The 21,326-nt window shown below is 46.3% G+C and overlaps 2 protein-coding genes across 7 annotated transcripts in view; one reads left to right on the top strand and one right to left on the bottom strand.

The window, feature by feature from the left end:
* Positions 1 to 1,304, bottom strand: part of LOC143959297 (protein Lines homolog 1-like) — a 53,461-nt gene extending 52,157 nt beyond the window's left edge. For all 3 annotated transcript variants that reach the window (XM_077467978.1, XM_077467979.1, XM_077467977.1), the window contains exon 1: positions 1,203 to 1,304. The gene's annotated coding sequence lies outside the window, so the exon portion shown is untranslated. The remainder of the gene's footprint in view (positions 1 to 1,202) is intronic.
* A 224-nt stretch (positions 1,305 to 1,528) lies between these two features.
* The window catches only part of LOC143959296 (ankyrin repeat and SOCS box protein 7), a 106,853-nt gene continuing 87,055 nt past the window's right edge, over positions 1,529 to 21,326 (top strand). For 2 of the 4 annotated variants that reach the window (XM_077467975.1, XM_077467973.1), the window contains exons 1-2: positions 1,529 to 1,666; positions 20,977 to 21,021. The gene's annotated coding sequence lies outside the window, so the exon portion shown is untranslated. Of the gene's footprint in view, positions 1,873 to 20,976; positions 21,022 to 21,326 lie in introns of all 4 variants that reach the window. The other 2 variants (XM_077467974.1, XM_077467972.1) reach the window with 1 other exon arrangement.

The raw sequence follows: 21,326 nt of genomic DNA, 5'->3' as shown, positions 1-21,326 counted from the left end.
TACGATGCCAGAGCGCACGATTGAGGTTTGAAAATGCAATAAAACACGACATCACTTCCGAATTTTTTTCTCACAAGCGTGCAATTTTGAGTCTTGGCACGTTTGGCATCTATTTACTCTGTGCAGTCTGAGCCCTTATATTTTACCAGGAAATTGGGCAAGATATTGCGTGTGCGCACCCTAAAACTGCGTTCTTCACTGAGAATTTGCATTTGATGTAGAGAAAAAATAAAAATAAAAAAATAATGGAGAGGGGGAGAGGGAGAGGGAATATATATTATATAATATGAGGGTGTACATGGTGTTTTGTAAAAAAATTTATGAAAGCGTATTTATTCAAAAAAATAAATAAAAAATTATTAAATAATAAAAAAAAATAAAAAAATTGCATTTAAAAACAACTGCTGTGCAAATATATATATAAAAAAAAAAAAAATATTGCAACGGCTGCTATTTTATTCCTTAGGCGTCTGCTATGGAGATTTTTAAGTACCGTAGTTTGTCGCCATTCCACAAGCGTGCAAAATTTTAATGCGTGACATGTTGGGCATCTATTACCTTGACGTACCATCATCTTTCACATTTTACCAGAAATTGGGTTAAAAATGTTGCGTTTTTGCTTGACCCCCCCCCCCCCCCCAATTTAATTCATGAAAGTGTATTTAAAGGGTGCGGAATGTCAGTTTTCCCCCCCCAAGCGTGTGCAATTTTGAGCCTTGGCATTTTTGGTATCTATTTGCTCGGTGCAGCCTCAGCTCTTATATTTTTACCAGAAAATTAGGCGAGATATTGTGTGTGCGCACCCTAAATCTGGTGTTCTTTACTGAGAATTTGCGCTAATTCTGAGCAACACAAAAAATTAGAACGACCGCCATTTTATTCTGCAGGGTCTCTGCATTCAGGAAGCAGATGGTTTTAGGAGTGTTTTACTAATCTTCAGGCAAAAAAAAAAATTATATATATATATATATATATCTCCGCAAGACCATCTCCCACGGTGAAAGTGTTAAAGGGCCCCGTGTACAGACGGAGCAGAATCTCTTTGAAATGAGGCCCCACCTCTGACTTCACTTGCTGCATGCTTGCTTGCTTTGTAGGGCAATTCCAGCCTTTTTTTTCTGTCTTGGCCTCAGTCTGAGCCCTGCTGTACCCTCAGGATAAACAGACACAACAATTACAAGGCATGCACACACATCCCCCACCTCAGACGGCGCTCCAGCATCCTATCAGCTCCTCGGGCAATCTCCTTCTCATCTTCCAACCGCTTGACAAGGGAAGGAGGGGGGGAGGACTAAAAAAAGACAGCGCACACACCACTTCCGGCAACATAGCGCATGCGCGACGCTCTAGCGGCACATTACCTAGCAACCAGAGGGGAGTGGGGAAACTTTGCGTGGAGGGAGGGGCTCCGGAGAAGCCGCCTCCGCCAATCAGCGCGCAGAACGTCCCGCGCCGCGCAGGCGCGGTGCCGACTCTCTGTTGTACTTTGCAGCCTTCGGGTGTCGCTTTGCGGCGCCGCTTTCTGATTGGTCGCGGCTGAGAGAGAAGGGGTGGGGGGGTTGGTGGGAGTTTTGTCTGCCTGTTTCCCGTGATCGCGGAGGGTTATGGGGCAGGCCCCGGGAAGTACGGAGCGGTGTGAGGCGCTGGGCGGTGGTGTGTCCCGGGGGTGAGTGTGTCTCTGTCATAGTAACCTCCCCCCTTCCTCCACGGCGGCTCACCACCTGCCAGGCCGGTACCCGCTCCCTGCACCCACTACTCCGCAACAATGGCAGCCAGTGTTCAATAAACAGCCGTGACTGGGGAGGCCATGATCCCTCCAGCGTCCCTATACCCCCTCCCCTCCCCCACACAGCTGTGCCCTGTCCATGGAAGGTGTGTATGGGCCTCAGGCCTGCTCTGCACTCTCATCTACACCTACATCTATATCACTGTATGGGGGGCCCCCTACACACCTCAGCACTGGGCTTTGTTTACACCAAGCTGGATTGTGCTGCATAGGGAAGCTTTGTTTACATTGGGTAGTGCCCTGCCCTGTAGATTGGCTTTGTTTATACAGGGCTGAGCTGTGCCCCACAAATTGGCTTTGTTTACACAAAGCTGAATTGTGCCCCGCAGCTTGGCCTTGTTTACGTGAAGCTTCATTGTGCTGCACAAATTGGCTTTGTTTACACAGCGCTGCATTATGCCCACGGAGATGGGCTTTGTTTACATTGGGCTGAGCCTTGCCAGCCTAATTGTGCCACAACTAGGCTTTGTTTATACAAGGCTGAGTGGTGTCCCGCAGCTTGTCTTTGTTTGCATGAAGCTGAGTGGTGTCCCACAGCTTGGCTTTGTTTACACAAAGCTGAATTGTGCCCCACAGCTTGGCTTTGTTTACACAAAGCTTAATTGTGCTGCACAAATTGGCTTTGTTTACTCTGGGCTGCATTGTGCCCACAGAGATCGGCTTTGTTTACATTGGGCTGTCCCTTGCCAGACTAATTGTGCCCCACAGCTTGGCTTTGTTTACACAAAGCTTAATTGTGCTGCACAAATTGGCTTTGTTTACTCTGGGCTGCATTGTGCCCACAGAGATCGGCTTTGTTTACATTGGGCTGTCCCTTGCCAGACTAATTGTGCCCCGACTAGGCTTTGTTTATACAAGGCTGAGCGGTGTCCTACAGCTTGGCTTTGTTTACACTCATCTTAATTGTGCCCCACAGCTTGGATTTGTTTACATGAACCTGAGCGGTGTCCCACAGCTCGGCTTTGTTTACACTAAGCTGCATTGTGCCCAACAGCTTGGCTTTGTTTACATGAAGCTGAGTGGTGTGCCTCAGCTTGGATTTGTTTACACAAAGCTTAATTGTGCTGCACAAATTGGCTTTGTTTACACAGGGCTGCATTGTGCCCACAGAGATCGCCTTAGTTTACATTAGGCTGTGCCTTGCCAGCCTAACTGTGCCCCAGCTAGGCTTTGTTTTTACAAGGCTGAGCGGTGACCCACAGCTTGGCTTTGTTTACACTAAGCTGAATTGTGCCCCACAGCTTGGATTTGTTTACATGAAGCTGAGCGGTGTGCCTCAGCTTGGATTTGTTTACACAAAGCTTAATTGTGCCTCGCAGCTTGGCCTTGTTTACATGAAGCTTAATTGTGCTGCACAGCTTGGCTTTGTTTACATAAAGCTTGATTGTGCTGCACAGCTTGGCTTTGTTTACATAAAGCTTGATTGTGCTGCACAGCTTGGCTTTGTTTACACAAAGCTTAATTGTGCCCCACAGCTTGGATTTGTTTACATGAAGCTTAATTGGTGGCCCGTAGCTTGGCTTTGTTTACACAAAGCTGAATTGTGCTGCACAAATTGGCCTTGTTTACACTGGGCTGCATTGTGCCCACAAAGGCTGGCTTTGTTTACATTGGGCTGTGCATTGCCATACCCTATGGTTCGGCTTTGCTTAAACAGGGCTGTGCTGTGTCCCACAGATTGGCTTTGTTTACACAGGAATGCATTGTGGCCCACCGTTTGTCTTTGTTTACATGAAGCTTAAATTTGCTGTACAAATTGGCTTTGTTTACACAGTGCTGCATTGTGCCACAGGGATTGGCTTTTTTTACATTGGGCTGTGCCTTGCCAGCCTAATTGTGCCCCAACTAGGCTTTGTTTATACAGGGCTGAGCGGTGTCCCACAGCTTGTCTTTGTCTTTGTTTACATGAAGCTTAATTGTGCTGCACAAATTGGCTTTGTTTACACAGGGCTGCATTGTTTACATTGGGCTATGCCTTGCCCTTTAGCAGTGATGGTGAACCTTGGCACCTCAGATAGTTTGGAACTACATTTCCCATGATGCTCAACTACACTGCAGAGTGCATGAGCATCATGGGAAATGTAGTCCCAAAACATCCGGGGTGCCAAGGTTCTCCATCACGGCTCTATAGATTGGCTTTGCTTAAACAGGGCTGTGCCCCACAGATTGGCTTTGTTTACACAAAGATTAATTGTGCTGCACAGCTTGGCTTTGTTTACTTGAAGCTTAATTGTGCTGCACAGCTTGGCTTTGTTTACTTGAAGCTTAATTGTGCTGCACAGCTTGGCTTTGTTTACATGAAGCTTAATTGTGCTGCACAGCTTTGATTTGTTTACATTAAGCTTAATTGTGTCGCACAGCTTGGCTTTGTTTACATGAAGCTTAGTTGTGCTGCACAGTGAGGTTTTGTCTACACAAAGCTTAATTGTGCAGCACGTCTTTGTTTATATAAAGCTTCATTGTACCGCACAGCATGACTTTGTTTACATGAAGCTGAATTGTGCCCCACAGCTTGGCTTTGTTTACAGAAAGCTTCATTGTGCTGCACAGCTTGGCTTTGTTTACACAGGGCTGAATTGTGTCCCACAGGTCGGCTTTTTGTTAACATGGAGCATTGAGTTGTGCTGGACCCTATAGATTGAATTTGTTTACGTGGGGCTGTATTGTGCCCTGAAGATTGACCGCATTTAAACAGGGCTTTGTCCCAGGGATTGGCTTTGTTTGCACGGTGCTGCACTGTGTTTCGCAGACTGGCCTTGTTTATACAGAGCTGCGTTGTGCTGTACAGCTTGGCTTCATTCATACAGGGCTGCACTCTGCCCCACACATTGGCTTTGTTTACATGGGGCTCTTTAGGGGCTCCACATATTGGCTGTGTTTACATGGGGCTGTTCAGGGTTCCACAGATTGGCTTTGTTTATACAGAGCTGTGTTGTGCTGCACAGATTGGCTTCCTTACACAGGGTCGCACCGTTCCCCACACATGAACTTTGTTTACATGGGTCTGCACTGTGTCCTGCAGATTGGCTTTGTTTACACATGACTGCCTTGTGCCACATTGGTTTTGTTTACATGGGGCTTCGCTGAGTTCCACAGGTTGGCCTTGCTTTCTTGGGGCTGTATTCTGCTGTACATGTTAGCTTTACACAGGGCTGCATTGTGCTTTGTTTACATGGGGCTGCATTATGCTGCACAGATCGGCTTTGTTTACACAAGGATGTCCTGTGTCCCACAGATTAGCGTTGTTTATACAGGGCTGTATTATACCCCAATCTGTGGAGCACAATACAGCCCCGTGTAAACAAAACCAATCTGTGCAGCAGAATACAGACCCATGTAAACAGCTTGGCTTTGTTTACACAAAGCTTAATTGTGCTGCACAAATTGTCTTTGTTTACATAGGGCTGCAATTTGCCCCACAGAAAGGCCCTGTTTACATGGGGCTGTACTGGGCCACAGCCCCATTCACACTTGAGCATTTTTTTTGGAGTGCTGTAGGGGAGGGAATGCACATTTGTGGCCCCCCATAGACTTTTCTTATGGAAGCCCCTGAAGTCCATGGGGCCCAAGAGGCTTCGTTCTGCTTTATCGGTAGTTTGTGTCCATCGAGTTTACAGGCACCGGAGTGCTTCTGTGTGAACGGCTCACCGTGGGATTTTGGCTTGTTGAGCGTTTTGGAGCTTCAGGCTGAAGAACGCTCAGAGGGGGGATAAGTGTGGATTTAGAAGTGTTTTCTGTAGATATATGCAGGCTCCTGGGGAGGGGGAGGGGGAGGTTGTGCTGGTTTACCTTCCGCCATGTTTTTCTCCTTGTTATTATAAGGTACTCTCAGGTCTTTGGCAATAAAGGTCATCTAGGCCAGTCATTCCCAACCAGAGTTCCTCAAGCTGTGGCCAATCCACCTCCCTATCTGATGGTTCATATTAATATCATTTTAATGTGCCTGGTTTGCTTTTCACCGGCTTCATATTTTAAGGTAGTCTCAGGCCTTTGGCAGTAAAGTCCATCTGCTGCAGCCATTCCCAACCAGGGTTCTTCCAAGGGTTTCCTGGAGGTTCCTTGAGCTGGGACTGGCTGACCACCCATGTGATGGTTCATGCATAGTTGATATGGTTTTAATGTGCTGGGTTGCTTTTCACCGGCTTGATATTCTAAGGCAGTATCAGGCTTTTCACAGCAAAGTCCTTCTAGAACAACCATTCCTGACCTGGGTTCCTGTAGTGCAATGGTTTCCAAACTGCAGGCTTTGCTTGCCTTTAACAGGCCCTTGGGGTACTATTCCTCCCAGTGACACCAATGATGGGGCACTAGTCCTCCCAGTGACACCAATGATGGGGCACTATTCCTCCCAGTGACACCAATGATGGGGCACTATTCCTCCCACTGACACCAATGATGGGGCTCTATTCCTCCCAGTGACACCAATGATGAAGCACTGTTCCTTTCACTGACCCCAACAGTCAGACACTATTCCTCCCACTGATACAGATGATGGGACACTTCCTTCCAATGACACCAATGATGGGGCACTATTACTCCCAGTGACACCAATAATAGGGCACTATTCCTCCCAGTGATACCAATGATGGGGTACTATTACTCCCAGTGACACCAATAATGGGGCATTATTCCTCCCAGTGACACCAATGATAGGGCACTGTTCTTCCCATGACACCAACAATGGGGTACTATTCCTCCCACTGATACAGTTGATGGGGCACTATTCCTCCCAGTGACACCAATGATGAAGCACTGTTTCTTTCACTGACACCAACAGTTAGACACTATTCCTCCCACTGATACAGACGATGGAACACTATTCCTTCCAATGACACCAATGATGGGGCACTTTTATTCCCAGTGACGACAATAATAGGGCACTATTCCTTCCAATAACACAAATGATGGGGCACTTTTATTCCCAGTGACACCAATAATGGGGCATTATTCCTCCCAGTGACACCAATGATAGGGCACTGTTCTTTCCATGACACCAACAATGGGGTACTATTCCTCCCACTGATACAGTTGATGGGGCACTATTCCTCCCAGTGACACGAATGATGAAGCACAGTTTCTTTCACTGACACCAACAGTTAGACACTATTCCTCCCACTGATACAGACGATGGAACACTATTCCTTCCAATGACACCAATGATGGGGCACTTTTATTCCCAGTGAAACCAATAATAGGGCACTATTCCTCCCACTGACACCAATGATGGGGTACTATTACTCCCAGTGACACTAATGATGGGCCACTATTCCTCCTACTGACACCAACAACAGGGCACTATTCCTACCCCCTCCACTGATGCCAACGATGGGGCACCATTCCTCCTGCTGACACCGACAATGGGGCATGATTTTACTCCCTACTGATCACAGGCACTGTGTAATTGTTTTACTCCCACTGACATCGGGGCATTTTTTACTTCTACTGGTCACAGTCCGGCTCCCTTAAAGTCTGAAGGACAGTAAAGTGGCCCTATGTTTAGAAATTTTGGAGACCCTTGCTCTGGGGGTTCCTTGAGCTGGGGCTAGCTGGCCTCCCATGTGATGGTTCATGCATAATTGATATGCTTTTAATGTGCTGGGTTGTTTTTCTCCAGCTGGATATTCTATGGCAGTGTCAGGCCCTTAGCAGCAAAGTCCTTCCAGAACAGCCATTCCCAACCCCGGGCTTCCTTGGTATTCCTTGAGCTGGTGCTGGTTGACCTCCAGTCTGATGGTGCACCCATAAGTTACCATTTTCATGCACCAGTTTACTTTTCCCCAGCTTAATTTTGTCAGGTAGTATCAGGCATTTGGCAATAAAATCCATTTAGAGCCGTCATTCTCAACCAGGGTTCCTCCAGAGGTTGCTTGGGGCTCCTCAAGCTGGGGCCAATTGATGGTGCATGCATAATTAATTGCACAAAAATTTGCTTTTACCTAATACTTTTCAACAGCTAAATATTGTAAGGTATTAACATGTCTTTGGCAATAAAGTCCATCTAGAGAAGCTGTTCTCAACTGGGGTTCCTTCAGAGGTTGGTTGTGGTCTCTGATGGTGGAGGTCATCAAAGAGCACGACACCATCACCTTATAGTTGTATATAAGCATATTGTTCCTACTGACTGCCAATGTAAGGGGCATATTCCAAAAAATTGGTAAGGGTTCCTCCCGAGACCTGAAAATTATTTTAGGGGTAAAAACGTTGAAGGCTGATCAAGACTCAATCAACTCCTATTTGAGAAGGCTAAGGTCTCTTTTAAAGCCTAAGCCCTTGTACACACGGTTAGAGATTCCGACGGAATGTGTCCGATTGGACCGTTTTGTCGGATATTCCGACTGTGTGTGGTCTACATCGGACTGTTTCCGTCGGAGTATCCGACGGACCAAGTTTTCCAACTTGTTGGTAAAATTTTCCGACAAAATGCTCTGATCGGACATAATCCGATCATGTGTAGAGAATTTTGATCGGACCAAGTGCCACGCATGCTCAGATCAAATTCCTACACCAAAGCTATTGGCTACTAGCCTGAACGTAGTCCCGTCGTAACGAAATAACGTCATTACGTTCTGAACGATCGGATTTTCCGACAACTTCGTCCGACCGTGTGTATGCAACAGTTTCGGACAAAATCCGACAGATTTGGTTGTCGGAATCTCCGACCGTGTGTACAAGGGCTAACATTTTCCAGCCCTACCTCCCACCCCCCCCCCCCCCCCCATCCTGCCAGGTATTACGTTTTTCTTAAATGGTGAAGCCAGTTATACTCACCTGAGTCCTCCCATCCAGATCCAAGGCTGACACTATTTCCGCCTGTGGGGATCGCTAAAATTTCAGAGCTGCACACTCTCCTTGGTCCAACCTTGGTAGCCTTTTGGATCCTGAGAGAACCCCTGAGCTGGCCAACCAATGGGAATTGTCCACAATCTTCAGCCAGTGATGTGGACACCCGGAAGAAGGACCTTTCCAGGAAGTAAACAGAGAGAAGGACCCTACGCTGGACGATCACATGACTATTGAAAATGGGGATTTTTTTTAAGGGCTGTTTCACATGGGTTTCAGTGCAGTGTGGACAGCAAGCTTTGACCAAGACTCGGTTCACATTGCCACGGCCAGCGGTACGACTTTTCCGGGCAACTTCTTGGCAACTTGAGTACTAATTTGGTAGAAGTATAGAATAAACGTAGAATAAAAGTCGCCTTGAAGTAGTTCAGGAACCTTTTCTGAAGTTGGGGTGACTAATTAACTGCTTCCCGACCAGCCACCATCATTATACTGCGGCAAGGTGGCTCATTCCTACAAATCGCCATAGCTGTTTGTCAGCGTGTGAGCTTGCTTTTGTGGGTGCGCTCCCATTGTCCAGCAAGGGAGGGGGGGAGCCAATCAGTGGGTCCTGTGGACTCTGTCTGCAGGCCACCCACGATCTTTCCCCGCAGTGACAGAACGGGGTTCTGCCTATGTAAACACGGCAAATCCCTGTTCTGACGGGAGATCACACCAATCCTGTCGGTTTGCTATGCAGGAAGATGGATCTGTGTGTTTCCCCAGTCACACCGTCCCCCATACAGTTAGAACACACAGAGAGGGAACACCTTTAACCCTTTGATCGCCCCTGATGTTAACCCCTTCCCTTTCAGTGTCATTAGTACAATGACAGTGCATATGTTGATCACTGTGTTAATGTCACTGGTTCCCAAAAAGTGTCAAAAATGTCAGTTAGGTGTCCGGCCTGTCTGCCGCAATGTCGCAGTCCCACTAAAAATCACTGATCACCGCCATTACTAGTTAAAAAAAAAATAATAAAAACGCCATAAATCTTTCCCCTATTTTGTAGACGCAATAACTTTTGCACAAACCAATATACGCTTATATTGCTATTTTAACTTTTTACCAAAAATATGTAGCAGAATATATATCTGCCTAAACTGATGAAGAAATGTGTTTTTTGTTTTTTTAAATGTTTTATAGCAGTGGTCATCAACCTTGTCCTCAGGGGCCACTAACAGGCTAGGTTTTAAGTATTACCTTGGGGAGATGCAGACTAGAATACGGCAATCACTGAGCAGCAAATGATATCACCTGTGATGTATTTCAGTTATCTTGCAAACCTGGCCTGTTAGTGGGCACTGAGGACAGGGTTAATGACCACTGTTTTATAGCATTAAGAGCCCTTTCACACCACACCACCGATAGCGTGGGCGGTAAAACAGCGGCGTTTTACCACCGGATTTGCAGCGCATTTTGGCCGCTAGCGGGGCGCTTTTACCCCCGCTAGCGGCCGAGAAAGGGTTAAAATAGCAGCGTTTTGCCGGCGGTATTACAGCGCTGCCCCATTGATTTCAATGGGCAGCAGTGGTGAAGGAGCGGTAAACACACCGCTCCAAAGAAGCTGCTGGCAGGACTTTTCCCTGACGTCCTGCCAGCGCACCGCTTTAGTGTGATACAGACAATGGTGCAGCTTTTTTTAGGCGGATTGCAGGCGCTATTTCTAACACTATAGCGCCTGTAAAACGCCCCGGTGTGAAAGGGGTCTAAGTAAAAAAAATATTTTTTTTTTTTCAAAACTGTTAATTTTTTTGTTTAACGCGGAAAAAAATAACCCTGCAGTGGTGATCAAATACCACCAAAAGAAAGCTCTATTTGCGGGGGAAAAAGGACGTCAATTTTGTTTGGGTACATCGGCGCACAACTGCGCAATTGTCAGACCCAATTTGCGCTAAAAAAAGCGCCTGAAAAGCTCACGAAAAAAGGATTTCAATTAAAATCAATGAATGCTTTCACACTGGGGCAGTGTGGTGAAAAAATGCCCCTCTCCATTGAAATGAATGGAAAGCTCTTCAAAAGCGCTCCGTGTTTTACTGGCAGTTTAGAAGCGCCTCAGTGTGAAAGTGGCCTTAATGTAACGCAGTGCTGTGTCGCAATAAATTGCCTGGTCATGAAGTGGGTAGATCCTTTTGTGGCTGAAGGGGTTAAGACAGCACTCATTGACTAACATTGAATTTGACATGTCATGTGACTTGGGGGTCTCACAAGTCGGGTCCCAAGTCGCAGGTAGTGTGAACCGAGCCTTATGCCGCGTACACACAATCGGACTGTCCGGTGGACCAGTGTCTGTCAGACAATTCGATCGTGTGTGTGGGCTCCAGCTGACTTTTTCTTCCCAAAAGTCCGGCGGACCTAGAAATAAAACTTGCTTCAAATCTTTTCGACGGACTCGAGTCCGGTCTAAAAATCCGGTCGTCTGTGTGTCAGTCCGCCGGACTAAAACCGACGCTAGGGCAGCTATTGGCTACTGGCTGTGAACTTCCTTATTCCACGTCATCACGTTCGAATCCATCTGACTTTTGGAGTGATCGTGTGTGGCCAAGTCCGTTAGTTTGAAAGTCCGACGGACTGCAGCTGTAAAGTCCGTCGGATTCTTCGCCGGACCAAAAATCCGGTCGTGTGTACGCTGCATTAGCCTTTGCAGAACTTTCAGCAGCAAGCTTTGCTGAAACCTTTCAAAGGACCGTTCAGCTCCAGTTTGTAAATGTTGAGCACAGATCCTAATGGGAGCGCTGATTGCCACTTCAGGCAAGCTGCTTGCAGGCTTCAGCAGGCTTCCAACAATCTTCAAGAAGTGCTGAAGCCTGCTGGTTTGTTTATAGTGGTAATCGGCACTCCCTGTAGGATCTGCGTTCAACATTTACAAACTGGAGTTGAGAGCTTCAACAAAGCTTGCTGAAAGTTCTGCAGATGCTTTGTAAAAGCTTGCTGTTCACACCGCTCTGAAGCCTGCTTGAAACCGGTCTTAAACCCTTTGTAGTCTTTAGCAAGTGACTCGTGGTCCACGCGTGTGACAGGGTGACATTGCCGTTGGTAGCCAAGTGTGAAGGCGTGGTCCAGTGCTGTCACTCAGAAGATAGAGCGATGATGTGCAGCCAATGGTGGCGTGAGCCCATGTGCACGAGAAGTGGCTAGAGGAGATAAGGAGTAGATGCAAAAAAAAAGAATAAAAGTCAAAAAGTATCTTATTAGAATAAAACCGACAATTATTTATGATGCAGTCTGTTGTAGATGTCAGTATGGGATATTCATTGGCTGCTATGAGCACCACAGACTCTCCTTCCTTGTAGAATCTTCTGATCATGAAGCCTGACTTTTTAAACTATCAATTCTTTCCTTTTTGTTTTGCTTGTTGGTAGAGCTGCACGATTCTGGCCAAAATTTGATTTTTTTTTCTTAGAATAAAAAGATCACGATTCTGTCTTTCACATTATACAAAAAAAATAAAAAATGGGCTAACTTTAGGGCCGGTTCACACTGGGGGCAATGCGAGGCGACACGACTTGACTTCTGTATAGAAGTCAATGCAAGTCGCCCCGAGGTCGCCCAAAAGTAGTACAGGAACCTTTTTTCTAAGACGGAGCGACTCGAGTCGCTCCTCTTAGAACGGTTCCATTGTACAGAACGGGGGCGACTTGTCAGATCGCGGCACGGCAAGTCGTGTCGCCTCGCGTCGCCCCCTGTGTGAACCGGCCCTTACTGGTTAGTTTTTTTTTTTTTTTTTTAATCATTAAAGTAATAATAAAAAAAAAATTGCATTTGAAAGACCGCTGCGCAAAAAAAATGTGACATAAGATATTGCAACAACACCATTTTATTCTCTAGGGTGTCTACTAAAAGAATATATATAATGTTTGGCGGTTCCAAGTAATTTTCTAGCAAAAAAAATCTTGAAACCAACAAATGTCGGAAAAAGGTTTAGTGTTTAAAGCGGAGGTCCACCCTAAAAAAAACCCCCATAAAAACGCTCCTTTAAAGTGGGATTCCACCCTAAAGTGGAACCTCCGCTGATCGGATCCCTCCCCCCCTCCGGTGTCACAATTGACACCTTTCAGGGGGGAGGGGGGTGGAGATACCTGTCAATGACAGGTATTTACACCCACTTCTGGGCATAGACTCCCGTGGGAGTCTACGCCATTTCCTGCCCTGCCGCGCTGTCTGCTGGGACACACACGGGTCCCAGTGACAGCGCGGAGATTTCCTATTGCGTGGCTCGCGCATGCGCAGTAGGGAACCGGGAAGTGAAGCCGATTCGCTTCACTTCCTGATTCCCTCACCTAGAATGGTGGCGGCAGCAGCCGAGAGCCGAGCGATCGATCGGCCTCGGCTGCCGGCATCGCTGGAACCCGGGACAGGTGAGTGTCCTTTTTTTTAAAAGTCAGCAGCTGTAGTATTTATAGCTGCTGGCTTTTAATATTTTTTTTTTGGTGGAATCCCTCTTTAAATACATTAAAAAACATTTGAAAAAAAAAAAATTTTTTTTTTTACTTACCAGAAATGGCTGTTGCTAGGCAGATCGTCCTAATCTGCCACTTCCTATTCCATGATGATCTTCAGTCTTCTCCTCACATTGATTTCTGGGAAATTTGGGTGCGGTGTCTTCTGGGACCTGTGTGTGTTACAGAAGACAGCCGCCCATTCAGGAATCACCGGGGGACTCGCGCATGCGCAGAAGGAAACGGGCAGTGAAAAAGCAAGGCTCCACTGCCTGTTTCCCCTTAGTGAGGATGGCGGCGCCGGCACACGATACAAGGGAGGGGTTGGCCTCAGGAGGGCCAACATCGCGGGCGCCCTGGACAGGTATGTGTCCTTATTAAACGTCAGCAGCTACAGTGTATGTAACATTTTGAATGACAATTGCGCGGTAATACAACATTGCACCCGAATTCAATTTTTATCTTTTTCTCCCCCCCCCCCCCCCCCACAAATAGAGCTTTATTTTGGTGGTATTTGATCATCTTTGCGGTTTTTATTTTTTTGCACTATCAACAAAAGAAGAATGACAAGTTTGAAAAAACACAATATTTTTTACTTTTTGCTATAATAAATATCCCCATTTAAAAAAAAAAAAAAATTCCTCAGTTTAGGCCGATATATATTATACATATTTTTGGTAACAAAATCACAATAAGCGTATATTGATTTGTTTGCACAAAAGTTATAGTGCCTACAAAATAGAGATAGATTTATGGCATTTTTTTTTTTTACCAGTAATGGTGGTGATCTGCGATTTTTTATCGCGACATTGCGGCAGACACTTTTGACACTATTTTGGGACCATTTATACAAAGATCAGTGCTATAAAAATGCACTGATTACTGTATAAATGTCACTGGCATGAAAGGGGTTAACACTAGGGGCGATCAAGGGGTTAAATGTGTTACCTAGGGAGTGATTCTAATTATTGGGGGAGGGGACTCAAGGGAAGGAGACCAATCGGTGTTCCTCTGTACTGGGAACACACGATCGGTCTCCTCTCCCCTGACAAGACGTGGATCTGTGTGTGTAAACACACAGATCCACGGTCCTGCTCTGTTATCGGTCAATCGCGTGTTCTCTGGAGGAGATCGCGGCCACCGGGCACGCGCATCGGCTCACGAGTGATGCGGTGGGTGTGTGCGCGCGCCCCCTAGATGGGCGGGAAGCTCAGGACATCATATGACGCCCCCGCCCAGGATGGGAGATCCCTCCTGCAAGTGGTTAAAGGGGTTGTAAAGTCAGAAGGTTTTTTATCTTAATACATTCTATCCATTAAGATAAAAAGCCGCCTGTGTACAGCATCCTCCCCCCTAATACTTCCCTGAGGTCCCTCTCTGTCCAGCGATGTCCACAAGTGTCTCAGTCATCTGAGATTCTCTTTCCTGATTGACTGAGACACAGTAGCGGCACCACTGCCTACCACTGCTGTCAATCAGTCGGCAGTCCAATCAGGGAAGAGAGTGGGCGGGGCCAGGTCGGGGCTCCATGAATGGCCACAGAGAGCTGTGACTCAGCTCAGGTGCCCCCCATAGCAAGATGCTTGCCTGCGGGGTCACTGAACAGGAGGGAGGGGCCAGGATCACAGAAGAGGGACCAGAGAAGAGGAGGATTGGGGCTGCTCTGTGCAAATCCACTGCAACAGAACAGGTGAGTATAACATGTTTGTTATTTTTATAGAAAAAAAGCGAGCCTTTACAAACACTTTAAAGCGGATCTATACCCATTTGGGCTCCAAGTGATGCGCCTTCCCCAAGCCTCCCCCTCGCGGCTGCTGACATCTTCAGGCGGCCAGCTTCCTTGTCTCGATCGCCGGCCGATGTCATTGGCCATGCGGGGGATGATGTCACTCCTAATTATGAAAAAAAAAAATTTGATCAGAACTCATCACTATAACAATCATATGGCCATAATTTATGCCCCCTATTATGTCTCTCCTCTGCTTACAGGAGGCAGCCGCCATAGCCAAGAACAGCATCCAATATAAAGCTACCTTTCAAGTAGGGTCAAGAATTAACCATACCCAAAAAAGCAAAAGACAGCTACTATGGCTGTAGCGGACATCCGCTACAGCCATAGTAGCTGTCTTTTGCTTTTTTGGGTATGATTAATTCTTGACCCTACTTGAAAGATAACTTGATATTGGATGATGTCACTCCCACGCATGCGTGGGGAGTTCAGTCAGATTTGGCATTGCCTAATGTGTACAGTGAGCTGCATAGTAACTGTGTAAACTTTAATGTAAAGATATCCATACCTGGAATTTTTTAATGTGATCATGCACATTATAATAATTTGCCCAAAAAGTCCTGTCATTTGGTTAAATATCCCTTTTATATAAACAATGCAGCCATTTTTTTTTTTTTTTTTTAAATAAAATAAAATCTATTTTATTGAGGTGGTCTGGAGAATGCTGAAGGTGATAAATTAAACTGTAAACCTGGTCATTGGCATACGGCTACACTTGTAGCACATTCAGGAATTAATGCAGCCATTTTTTGCAGTTTGCTTTTGATACATTGTTTTGGAGTGTATCTCTGCATATTAATCATTTTGATATGTTGCACATTGCGATACTGTTTCCTGTGTTCGTTTCAGTCCTGGAAGTGGGAGGAAAATCAGGATGATTTGCTCCTTCTGCCTTGGCGTACCCCCCCACAAGCAAGCTGCTTGTTTGGGGAGGTTCTTGTTCAGGCTCGCTCCTGAGCCCCTCGCTCTCTCATCACTAGGTCTGATTGACAGGAGCCAATGGCAAACTCAGTGTGGCTCGGGCCCTGCCCCTGGCTCCCGCATCACTAGATTTGGTTGACAGTAGCAGGAGCCAATTGTAAACAGTGTGGCTTGGTCCCGCTTCCGCATCACTAGATTTGATTGACAGCAGCAGGAGCCAATTGTAAACAGGGTGGCTTGGCCCTGCTTCCTCTTGATTGGCAGCATCAGGAGCCAATGGCAAACAGTGTGGCTTGGCCCCGCTTCCTCATCACTAGATTTGATTGACAGCAGCAGGAGCCAATGGCAAACAGTATGGCTTGGCCCCGCTCCCTCATCACTAGATTTGATTGACAGCAGCAGGAACCAATTGTAAACAGTGTGGCTTGGCCCCCCCCGCTTCCTCATCACTAGATTTGATTGACAGCAGCAGGAGCCAATGGTAAACAGTGTGGCTTGGCCCCCGCTTCCTCATCACTAGATTTGATTGACAGCAGCAGGAGCCAGTGGTAAACAGTGTGGCTTGGCCCCCACTTCCTTATCACTAGATTTGATTGACAGTAGCAGGAGCCAATGGTAAACAGTGTGGCTTGGTCCTGCTTCCGCATCACTAGATTTGATTGACAGTAGCAGGAACCAATTGTAAACAGTGTGGCTTGGCGCCCCGCTCCCTCATCACTAGATTTGATTGACAGTAGCAGGAGCCAATGGTAAACAGTGTGGCTCGGCCCCCTCCCTCATCGCTAGATTTGATTGACAGTAGCAGGAGCCAATGGTAAACAGTGTGGCTCGGCCCCCTCCCTCATCGCTAGATTTGATTGACAGCAGCAGGAGCCAATTGTAAACAGTGGGGCTTGGCCCTACTCCTTCATCACTAGATTTGAATGACAGTAGCAGGAGCCAATGGCAAACAGTGTGGCTTGGCCCCGCTTCCCCATCACTAGATTTGATTGACCACAATATAAGCCAATGGCCCAGTGTGGCTAGGCCCTGTCCCCGGCGCCCTTGTCGCTAGATTTCATTGATTGACAGCAGCAGGAGCCAAAGGCAAACACAGTGTGGCTCGGCCTTCATGGGATTTGATTGACAGGAGCAAAGGGCAAACCATTTGGCTTGGCCCTGCTCCCTTGTCACTAGATTTGATTGAGAGAAGCAGGAGCCAATGGCAAACACAGTGTGGCTCAGCCTGGCCTCCGGCACCCTCATCACTAGATTTGATTGCAAACACAGTTCAGCTTGGCCCTGCCCCCTCATCAGGGGATTTGTTTGACAGCGAAAGGGAGCCAATGGCAAACAGTGTGGTTCAACCCCACCCCCCACACCTTTGTCACTAGATTTGATTGACAGCAATGGGAGCCAATGGCAAACACAGTGGGGCTCGGCCCTGCATCCCACTCCCTCGTTGCTAGATTTGATTGACAGCAGGAGCCAACTGCAGCCATGGTGCAGCTCGGCCCCGCACCTCGACCCCTCGTCACGGGATTTGAGTGACAGCAGCAGGAGCCAATGGCTGCTCTTACTGAGCCCACTGAGGAGGGAGAGAGAGAGAGAGAGCAGTGCTGGACCTAGATCGGGCTCCGGTAAGTATTTAAGGGGGGGGGGGGCTGCACCTAAAAGGTTTTTTACCTTAATGTGGGGAATGCTTTAAAGTGGTTGTAAAGGCAGAAGGTTTTTTTTTATCTTAATGCATTTTATGCATTAAGATAAAAAGCCTTCTGTGTGCATCCTCCCCCCTAATACTTACCTGAGCCCCCTCTCAATCAAGCGATGTTGCACGAGAGACTCAACTGTCTGGGATTCTCCCTTCTCATTGGCTGAGAGAGCAGCTGCTGTCAATGTCCATGAGCCTGTGAGTAGAAAGAGGGGGAATGGACACACAGAGCTGCGACTTGGCTCGGGTGCCCCAATAGCAAACTCCCTGCTGTGGGGGCACGCAACAGGCAGGAGGGAGGGGCCAGGAGCAGTGAAGAGGGACCCGAGAAGAGGAGGATCGGGGCTGCTCTGTGCAAATCCACTGCAACAGAGCATTTAAGTCTGACATGATTATTATTTTTAAACAAAAAAACAACACTTTAGTATTGCTTTAAAGTGATTATAAACTAAAAGTTTTTTTTTTTGTTTGTTTTTAAATAACAAACATGTCATACTTGCCTCCACTGTGCAGTTTGTTTTGCACAGAGTGGCCCCGATCCTCTTCTTCTAGGGTCCCCCGGCGGCGCTGGTAGCTCCTCCCTGCATCGTATCACCCCCTAGGAGAACTCTCCCGGGGGAGGGGGGGTTACCTTGCGGGCGTGCTCCCGAGTCCAGCATTTGCATCAGGCGCAGAATGGAGCACTCCGCCCCACCCCCTGGTGCCCGCGGCATCGGATTTGATTGACAGCAGCTGGAGCCAATGGCTGAGCTGCAATCAATCTATCCAATCAAGAGCCAAGACAACGAGCAGAGAGGTTGAGCGTTTTTCCGGTGTAGGAATTACGGGGCTCAGGTGAGTAAAACGGGGGGGCTGGGGGGGCGGTCTTTGACACAAGTTTTTTTCACCTTAATGCATAGGATGCAAGGTGAAAAAACACAAAGGTTTACAACCCCTTTAAGGCAAAAAAATATCTTTAGCCTTTTACAACCACTTTAACCACTTGGTATCCGTAGGCCGTCATATGACGTCGTTGGCTTTGTGGGGTTATATCTGAATGATGCCTGAGGCTACAGACATTATTCAGATATCGGCATTTTATTGTATTTTGGTGTAAATATGAAATCTGATGTCTTTTTGACCCCACATCTCATATTTAAGAGGTCCTGTCATGCTTTTATTCTATTACAAGGGATGTTTACAATCCTTTTTAAACGCGCCCCATCCCGCCGAGCTCGCGCGCAGAAGTGAACACATACGTGAGTAGCGTCCACATATGAAAACGGTGCTCAAACCACACGTGAGGTATGGCTGCGATCGATAGAGCGAGAGCAATAATTCTAGCCCTAGACCTGCTCTGTAACTCAAAACATGCAACCAGTAAAACATTTTAAAGCGTCGCCTATGGGGATTTTTAAGTACCGAAGTTTGGCGCCATTCCACGAGCGTGTGCAATTTTGAAGAGTGACATGTTAGGTATCTATTTACTCGGCGTAACTTCATCTTTCACATTATGCAAAAAATTGGGCTAACTTTACATTTTTTTTTTTTTTTTAAAGCATGAATCTTTTTTTTTTTTTTTTTTTTAAATGCGTTTGAAAAATGATTGCGCAAATACCGTGTGAGATAAAAAGTTGCAACGACCACCATTGCATTCTCTAAGGCAGTGATGGCGAACCTTGGCACCCCAGATGTTTTGGAACTACATTTCCCATGATGCTAATGCACTCTGCAGTGTAGTTGAGCATCATGGGAAATGTAGTTCCAAAACATCTGGGGTGCCAAGGTTCGCCATCACTGCTCTAGGGTGTCTGCTAAAAAAACATATATAATATTTGGCGGTTTATGTAATTTTATAGCAAAAAAATTATGATTTTTACATGTAGGAGCGAAGTGGCTAACCGATGGGTCACTTCATAATAGCGTTAAAGTGATATTATTAACCAATTGTTTACCGGGCACTTATACCCTGTTCCTGCCAATTGTCAGTTTTCAGTGCTGTCACACTTTGAATGACGATTGTGCGATCATGCTACACTGTACTCATATAACATTTTTATAATTTTTTTGAGACAAATAGAGCTTTCTTTTGGTGGTATTTAATCACCACTGGGGTTTATATTTTTCAGTTTTGCTAAACAAATGAAAAAAGACTGCAAATTTTGAAAAAAAATGTTTTCTTATTTTCTGTTATAAATATTTGCAAATAAGTAATTTTTCTCCTTGTACGCTGATGAGGTTGCACTGGTAGGCGGCATTGATGGGCACTGATAATCAGGGCACTATCTATGCCCTGTGTGCATGTCCCCTGTCAGGATTGCTGGTTACTGCTGATAACGGGCTTTGTTTCTGTTATAAAATTTTGCAAATAACTAATTTTTCACGGCACTGATGATCAGTACCCTAATTATCAGTGTAAACGATGTCCGTACAGACACAGCATGGGAGGAAAGGAATGCTGATAAACGGCAAGTCTGTTTACATGTGATCACCTGTGATTGTACACAGCTAAACACGTGGTAAAGTACTGCTGTGATTGGCCCTTTACCACATTGATCACAGGGCGAGCGAGAGGCATGGTTCCGGGAGGACGTCCATGGACGTCCTCCCGGAACAACATAGCCACGCTGTAGCCGTCTTTCGGTTATAGTGCGGTAAGGAAGTGGTTAAATTCTATCTTATATTATAAATAAAAAAAGATGGCACACTTACCTGTTAAGTCTATTGGTATTGCACAGAATGGTCACTTACCTCCCCTTCTGGAGCCCCCCACCAGCTCTCTGCTACTTCTTCTGTCAAGTGTCCCCTCTGCAAGCCATGTGTTAAGGTGGCACTTGTGAGGGTGCTTTTCCAAGCTGGGTTGTGTGTGTGTGTGTGTATATAGACGCACACAGCGCTTACTCGGCCACACCCCCTGTTACATTCTCACAGGATTTAACTGACTGCAGCAGGAGCCAATGTATTATATTTTTTATTTTTATATAGTGGCAAGGGATAAAAACAACTGTCAGTGTCTGTGCCCCTGTTAGGGAGGTCCCCCCTTTTTAGTTGTCATCTTTATTGTTATCACTGAGAGTGAAGGTTAAAAAAAAAAATTCCAAATTTTGGGTTGTCCCCAGAACAGTAATAGAGGGGAAATCTTCCAATGAGGACACTAGTTCTGGTGACAACCAGAAATCCCCTCACTTTCCTCTCACTTCCTGTTTTAGCCATGGGACAGGAAGTGAAGGCAAATCTCCCCAGTGGGACACAGCTGGCAATGATAAACCTGACGGGGGTTCCAACCCTCCCTTGGAACCTTGGACATTGGGGGAAAAAAAATGTTTTGCCTTTAGCTCTACGTTTGTCAAATTTTAATGATGTGCTGCACGGCCACTGATTCTGACTGTACTGGAGGATGGAAATTTCCATAAGTCATTGTTGGGGCAATATAGGCAGTCTTTTTCTAAACATCACTTTTACAGTCTTTGCTCGGTGTTGATAATGCTGATTTTGTGGGATTTTTGTGTGGCCGTTATTTCACATTGTATTTCTCTTTTGCATTATTTAATAGGTCTACCATTCTTGAATTTGTAGAAGTGAAAGGAAAAGACCAGAGGTAAGACATTAATTTTTAACTAAAAAAAAAAGCACTTTTCTAGTAATGAATAGTTTTATGGACAAGGCAAAGCTGCTTTAACAGGGCATTTTGGCGTGGGAGGGAAGGGGGGGGGGTAGCAAAGTAGAATTAAAGCCAGACTCTGGGCAAATAAAAAATGTAATTGCACTGCAAGGGTTAACTGCGTGTTTATGTCTTGGAAACAGTCCGTTTTTCAGGCGAACGTGTTCAGCCCCTCCGTTCACCCCTATGGACCGGCGGGTGTAAACCTCCAATCTGATCTGGTCCATTAATCCTTTTGCTGC

Source organism: Lithobates pipiens, unplaced genomic scaffold (assembly GCF_037356315.1).
Source record: "Lithobates pipiens isolate NorthernLeopardFrog02 unplaced genomic scaffold, aLitPip1_a1.2 Scaffold_7, whole genome shotgun sequence".
Taxonomy (NCBI): Eukaryota; Metazoa; Chordata; class Amphibia; order Anura; family Ranidae; genus Lithobates; species Lithobates pipiens.
This window is presented reverse-complemented; position numbering and strand designations above follow the sequence as displayed.